General features: G+C 43.8%; 1 pseudogene; it reads right to left on the reverse strand.

Annotated features, from left to right (window-relative positions):
* Window positions 1–6652: 6652 nt before the first annotated feature.
* Window positions 6653–7094, reverse strand: LOC102773662 (annotated as a pseudogene).
* Between the last annotated feature and the right edge of the window lie 53 nt (window positions 7095–7147).

Raw genomic sequence — 7147 nt, forward strand, 5'->3', positions numbered from 1 at the left:
GTCTTGAAGAGAGAAAGAAATAGAAAATGAGAAGTGATTTGCCCAGCAGGAGGCCCAGGTAATTGAACAACACCATCAAAGGCTATGTATTTAAAAGAAGGTCTATCCAGTTTGAAAAAATACTTTGAGTGACTGTATATTGAGCTCTGGGATGAGTTAGGAAAAAGCAAATTCTGGGCCACTTCTCAACACCCTTCCTCCAATCCCGCCCACTTATCAGATACGACTTTTGAAAAGCAAAGAGAACTTTTATGTTTATAAATGAAGCTCAAAAATAACCAGTCAAGAAGATCTACAGAAAATTCATATCCTAGTAAGATCAGCCCTAAAGTCTTCACTTCTGTGTCCTTGAACAGCTGATCGGACTGTTCTGCGTTAGTCCTATTGCAGATATTTCTATAAGGATATAGCATTCTTGACATAACATTATTATTTTCGTAATGGCTAAACAGAAAATAGCCATTAGTCACAGGTAATTCACTTCTTCAAGTGGCCAACATTGCATATAAAGTGGCACATCAACTCCCAAGGTGGCCAGGCTGAGAACTCTGAGCCTCTATGTGGTGACTGAACTCAGTAAGTTCTGATTGAACTTCCCCATGGTCTGAGCGGCCCGAATGGCAGGCAGTGATGTGCATTTACCAGAGTGCAGGTTGCAGTGACTACGTCTGCTGTGATGTCCTGGTAGGAGAGTTATATGTGGAACAGATCACAGACTTTTTACTGGGCTTTAAGCAAATAGCCAGTGGAACAGATTATGCAAATGAAACATCCCCAAACACATCTCTGAATAAATGTGGGGCATGAATGCATTATAACTGAGGAGGTATGATTCTCATTTCACACATGCAAGGGTGCACACAATATCACATTTAAAATTTCCTTTAATCAACAGTCTTAAAACCAAGTCCCCACTCCTCCAGCTGTGAAGAATGCGACCTCAGTCTTCCTGGGGCTTTCTCCATTGGGCAAGGTACTGTGATTTTATGCAGTGCTACTAAATGTGGGAGCCTCTCTTGCCTGAAATCATTAGTTACCAGATTATTCTGTTAGCTGGAGACACCCATTGTCCAACAGCACATGGTCCCTTCAGTTCCATGGCTTCTGCTGCCTTGGGGCAAAGGAATCTTTTTCAAGTCTGGAGACCATGCAGGCATTCTCCCAAGGCCTCCCAGGATCAGGGTGCTGCTGCTCATTCTCATGGAGCCCACTGACCACCCTCTCTCCCTGATTTCCAAAGATCCTTGTTCTGGTCTCTCTGTCAGAGTTTCCCTTGATAATAAGATCTCTCTGTTCCCTCCCTCAAGCACACCAGGAAGGGAAGTCTCTTGGAGGCCACTCCTTGCTTTCTATTCTATCACAAACTCCTTTGAGGCAAGAACGCACAGAGCTTTCTCCTGGCCTAAATGAAGGGAAAGAAGAGAACACAGAGGAGAAAAATATCAATTTGCATCTCCAAAGCTGACTTAACCATTTAGTTTCCATGGGGAGGGGTGTCTTTGTGTGACTGGTCAGTTGTCCACAGGAAAAGTAAGATGAGATCCTTCGGGGGCCAGCTCTTTGACAGCAGCACAGTGGGCTGTTACCACTAGTCCTGTAAAACTATAGGCTGGCAATAAAAGTGATGTCCTGGCTTCCAATGCAAGAGCTGTCTTATGGGAGGATTTTTTTCATATATATTACTTCACCTGAGCTCCCATAACTCGCCTGTGAGAAAGGCTGGATTATCCCCAATATTACTGATGGAAAGACAAAGGCTCCAAGAAGTAAAGCCATCCAGCTAGTGTGAGGTAGAGCTGGGATGTGAACCTCTGTCTATCTGACTCCTGCATTCTCTGTTCTCTACATTCCCTGCCCCCTCACTCCCTTCTGTCTCTGTCTCAATAGGGCTGTCACAGCAAGGCTCAGAGCTCAGGCAACTAGGTGGTCTTCCTTCTACCATGTGAGGCCAAGAAGCATATCTCCTCTGAACTTCGTGAGTCTTTTAGCTGTGCTGGTAACTCCCTTGGCACTTCCCTTCACTACCCACCCTATCTCAATGTCCCTCCCTCACGACTCCCCTTCTAGACAGCTGTGAGCTCTGCCCCTCTGTTTCTACAACTTAATCATCCTTCTAGAGTGACCTCTGTACACGTGTCATCTCCTTCAATACACTGTAGATTCTGGGGTGACTGATTCATTGCTATACCCCCAATAAATAAGGCCTGATACCAAGGAAATACACAAGAATGTTTACAGGAAATAAGGATAATCAAATACATGGGGGAAGTGAATAAATGTATGAGGAAGGGATGAGTCAACAAACTAATGGATTGGTTTGAAAATTAAAACCCACAGATTATGGCAGCCATAATGGAGAATGTTGAGACAGAGATGGGAGTCACCGCAAAGCATGATGGAGAGGAGAAACACTCTTCAGGCCCAATAACCCATATTTCACACTAGATTCCTTTTATGGGGAGGTGAGTACTGGTTTTCTTGGAACTGTTCACTTTTACAAGGCTCTAATTCTTCTTCCTGCTCCTTAATAAACAGTCAGGATACAACAACTAGATGATGGACAGCAATTCCGGTGCACTCACAATGTGCCAGGTATTCGAGTATCTCATTTAATTCTTACAACCACAAAAGGAGACATGTACAGTTATTTATAGCATTTTATAGATGATGAGACTAAGGCTTAGTAAATGTAAATAATTTTCTAAAGGTCATTCATCTAATAAATGGCCGAGTCAGAATTTAAACCCATGTCATCTGACTTCAGAGTCATCCATCCTAGTCACTCTCCTGTCAACTCTCTGGCAACACATTCCTGTGGCTAAGTTTCCATTCATTGAGCATTTGCTTTGTGAGGCACCGAATACTCTGTGGATATTGAATCCACAATAACCTTAAGGCTGAGGCACCATTTTGCTTCCCATTTTATAAACAAGAATGCTAAGGCTCAGGTGATACCACTAGAAAATGATCACACTGGAACTTGAACTTAAGTTGCCTTATTCCAAATCCATGCATTGACCACAAAAAACTAACTAAATCCCAGAAGAAGCACTCAGTTTTCTCCCTGGTTTAACTGATGGTTATGGGGTCGTGGAAAGTTCCCTATATTTGAAACTGACATGTGTTCTAGTCTTGGTTCTTCCACATAAGCTTGTCCCTTGGGCAAGCCATTTAACATTTCTGGGCCTCAGTTCCCTCATCCATGAAATGGAGCCATCATGTCCCTTGTAGAATTATAGTGAGGTTTAAGTGAGAAGTCAGTGTTGATGAAAGCACTGTGCCAACCTTTATTTCTGTGAGGTAGAAAGGGGTTTGTAGATACAATTATACTTGTCCTGGGAGTGGATAAAATGAGTCTCACAGAGATGAAGTGTCTGATCTAACAACCTCACAGAGAGTCCATTCATTAGACCAGGAATAAAGCCCAGATGTCCCTAGGCAGAAGTCCATGTGCCTTTTGCGTGGTGGCCAAGGATCATTATTTGCAATAGTGAGATTCTGCCAGCCCCGCAGTGCGTCTTCAGTTTCAGCGTGCATCATCATTTTCCCCTCCCACACCACCCAGCTCTTTCGGGGCCCCTTGACATTCAGGGTAAAAGTCTTTTTCCATCTTTCCTTGGCTTAACTGTTAAATTAAGTGGCTTTGTTCTGTTAAAGAGTTCTACCCAGAATGAGCAGTTTTGAGAGAGGGCAGCGTGAGTCTGGTCAGGCACGCTTGCCAAGGCCTATGATCCTCCGCTAATGAACATCATTTGGAGCTGCTTGGGATTAAGCCATTATCTGTATGATCTTCACCTGACCCGTTATGGACCAAAATTCATTCATTCTAATTCTGTGCTTAACTAGGAAGGCTTTACAACTCCTTTCTCCCCCGGTATCATTTCTCTTCAATCTCCGGGACCCAATATGCAGCAATTTTGCTCTCTCCAATTTCATTTTCACTTTCAAAGTGAATGTCATTTGTCAGGCAAACCACATATTCTTTGGATCCCTATCTGTTAAATTATTTCTGATCTTGACTTTTTGGGGAGCTCCATTCTGGCTGACCTAAATTCTTCTCTGTCTTCTACAATTTCCCCCTTCTCTTTGAAGGCAGCTCTTTGTGGCTTCATTGCCCAAAGAAGCTGTTTCTGGAAGCACTTATCTGTTACCCCAGTTGGAAAGTTATCATTCCTATCTAAATTAGCTGGTGTGACCTTTTATCTGAACTCCAGACAAAACTGATCATGTGTATGAGAACTCCCCATCGGGTTTCAGGCACGTCGGCAGCATCCTTCTCAGATGATTCTCTTTTGAGCTAAGATTCTAGTCCTTGGTGTTTTCAATGCAAAGATTGTCTCTGTAGCCACTTTTCAAAGGAACATGCTAGTCTTGCAGAGATGATGCCTGGAATCCCAATTAGGCCATCTCTTATCACAAGGCCATCTCAGAGATGTCGTCTCTTCTGTTCTGGTGTTGCCAGTGGTAGAGAGAATGTATGACAGGGATGAGGGGGGAGTAGCTCCAGAGTAGCAAAAAATAATTCCATATAGTTCACCTTCAGGGTAGAGCAAGGAGATTCCGCAGTGAAACCATGGCTGCTAACATGTCAAAAATGATCTCACAAGAGGACTGACGACCCCATTCCTACCCCAGGTTGGGCAGACCATGGAGAGAGTGTGTTAGGCTGGGTCTGCAAAATACCCTAGTTCCAGAGGACCTGACCACACATAAATTCCACAGAGAATAACCAAGCTTGTGAAGAGACGACTGTGTGAAGGACAGTTAAAAGACCTGGAATGTTTAACCTGGAAAAGAGAGTCTTTTGCGGGGATAGCAGGATGGAAAATTCTATCTCAGACTCCTGTTTTACAAATTAGAAAACTGAGACTTAGAGAACACAGACTCACAGAATAACCAGAAGGAACTTTTTAAAGAATAAATGAGATCATTTTGCTTTGCTGCTTGAAATCTGCTAATGACTCCCCTACTGCTGTTAAAATAACAGGCCACCCCAAACCATGGCCTCCAAGACCCCGTGTACTAGGTGAGGACCAGCAAAGCTGGTACAATCAAGAGACCCGACCCACCCCCAACCACCACCACAGTACCACGGCTTAGACAAGGAATAAGTTCATTTCTTTACCTTTTTATAAATAACACTGCAAGCTGTAGGCCAGATCAGGCTTCAATAGGGGCTAGTTAGTAGAAACTGTCAGCTCTGAGTGACAAAGAGATCCTTGCCTTTATCCACATGCTAAAGAGTAACAAGAGTAGACTGGAGCAAAAATTTTGCACATCCTTCTAGAGAGTGTCCGTGGAGGAGTGAGGAAGCCCATGTATAAAGGGTCAGGGTAAGAGGAGTCATACAAACTCGTCAGGAATATCAAGGCCTGGGAGTGAGAGCAAGAGGGCAAGAGTTTCTTTAGTAGTTTATTTGTATGGAATGCAAATATTGGGTTTCCTCTTTTCTTTCTTTCTTTCTTTCTTTCTTTCTTTCTATCTTTCTTTCTTTCTTCCTTTCTCTTTCTTTCTTCTTCTTCAGGCGCTGTGTGCGCGCGCGCGTGTGTGTGTGTGTGTGTGTGTGTGTGTGTGTGTGTAAGTTAGCTGCTTCTGGTATCCAACTGGGAATTTGATTCACTTAACTTGTTCAGTCAGTTGCAATAAACCAGGTGGTTTTGCATTGCTCATGCAAATCACTTTCTCCTCACACATGGCTGTAGTCCCAGCTGCCAAAATGTTGTCATGTTCTTGTCTCCAGAGCCTTAATAAAAAGAAAAAATACAGTCTGTAGCGTGTATGTGCTCAACACTCTCCCTGGTTATCACTGAGCCTGTGTGGTCAATGAGCCAGTCAAGCCAAGAGAAGAGATGCATAGATGCCGATGGAGTTGAAGAGCCTGGGCTCTGGTCCTCAAGTCACAGATTCTGCTGACCTACTCAGTGTCCCTTATTAGAGCCAACACAGCCTTGGGTAGGAAGACTAAAATCCCAAATTCCAGTCTTGCCTTTGGGGTTTATTTTTTGTTGTTTTTTAATATTTATTGTTGAAAGTATTACATAGGTCTTCCTCCCCCTCCTCCCCCTCCCCATTAACCTCTCAGTTCTGCCTTTGTATTACTGACGGGGCTTGAATTAATAGTGCCTAGTGCCCTAATTCTTGTGAGAATTGAGACAAAGTCAAGATTCCCAGCTGTTTTATTTCATGGTACAGAAAAAGTCAGTATTTGTACAGCACACTGGAGTAAATATGAAAGTTACTTGTGCCAAAGAGGACCTCTAGAGGGTTCTGACCTCCCAGCCTCCGCCCATCCACCCTGTGGCTAAGGACTCAATATTGCATGGTAAACTGATTGACGGCTCAGCCAAATCAGTGGCCCTCCCAGTGAGAAGATTATACTTCCTCACCCTGTGGACTCACACATGGCCATGTGTCTCGTTTTGGCCAGTGAGATGCAAGCAGAAGTGACATACCACTTTCAGGCAGAATCTTTTTTTTTTTTTTTAACTCTGTATGATAATTTACTGACCTAAGGAAACAAAACCCTTCCAGTGTATTAAGAGATCAGTCCAGTTACAATGCACTAAGAAGTCTATGTGAAGGGGTTCTGGTATAGTCATTGAAAACAGACAGCTATTAACAAGATACACAAGCAGTGGGGTGTACCTAGTCCAACCCTGGCCGGCCCTCACAAGCAAAATGTATTCTCTCTACAGTAAGCCACATGCAAGAATCCATCTTCACCTTTTTTCTTCTCGTAAACTTGTCCCATAGTTAGGCTGGACTATGGGACTGTCTTATCCACAATAGAAAGGCTGGCTTTTCAGAAGGAAGCTGGATCCTTTTCCTGATGATCCACATGAACCACGCCACAGTGATGTCAGATGGAACAAGATACTTCTGTTTGTCAGTGTTGACAATCTGAGAGCCTGAGACTTTTTCCATGGAACCCGGTCCGTATAGTTCTCTGGGATCTTCGCAGATTCCATGCATTTGCGTTCCAGCAAGTGGTCCTCCTTAAACATCCACTTCATGGTGGTGGTGGGGAAAGGATGCAGGGAAGGGATGCAGGTGGGGAAGAGATGTAGCCAGCTCTCACAGCCATGTTGCTCAGAGCACCATCCACAACAACTCAGGCAGAATCTTTAAGAGCCAGTAGGTACTCTGC

This window comes from Myotis davidii, unplaced genomic scaffold, assembly GCF_000327345.1.
Source record: "Myotis davidii unplaced genomic scaffold, ASM32734v1 scaffold64, whole genome shotgun sequence".
Taxonomy (NCBI): domain Eukaryota; kingdom Metazoa; phylum Chordata; class Mammalia; order Chiroptera; family Vespertilionidae; genus Myotis; species Myotis davidii.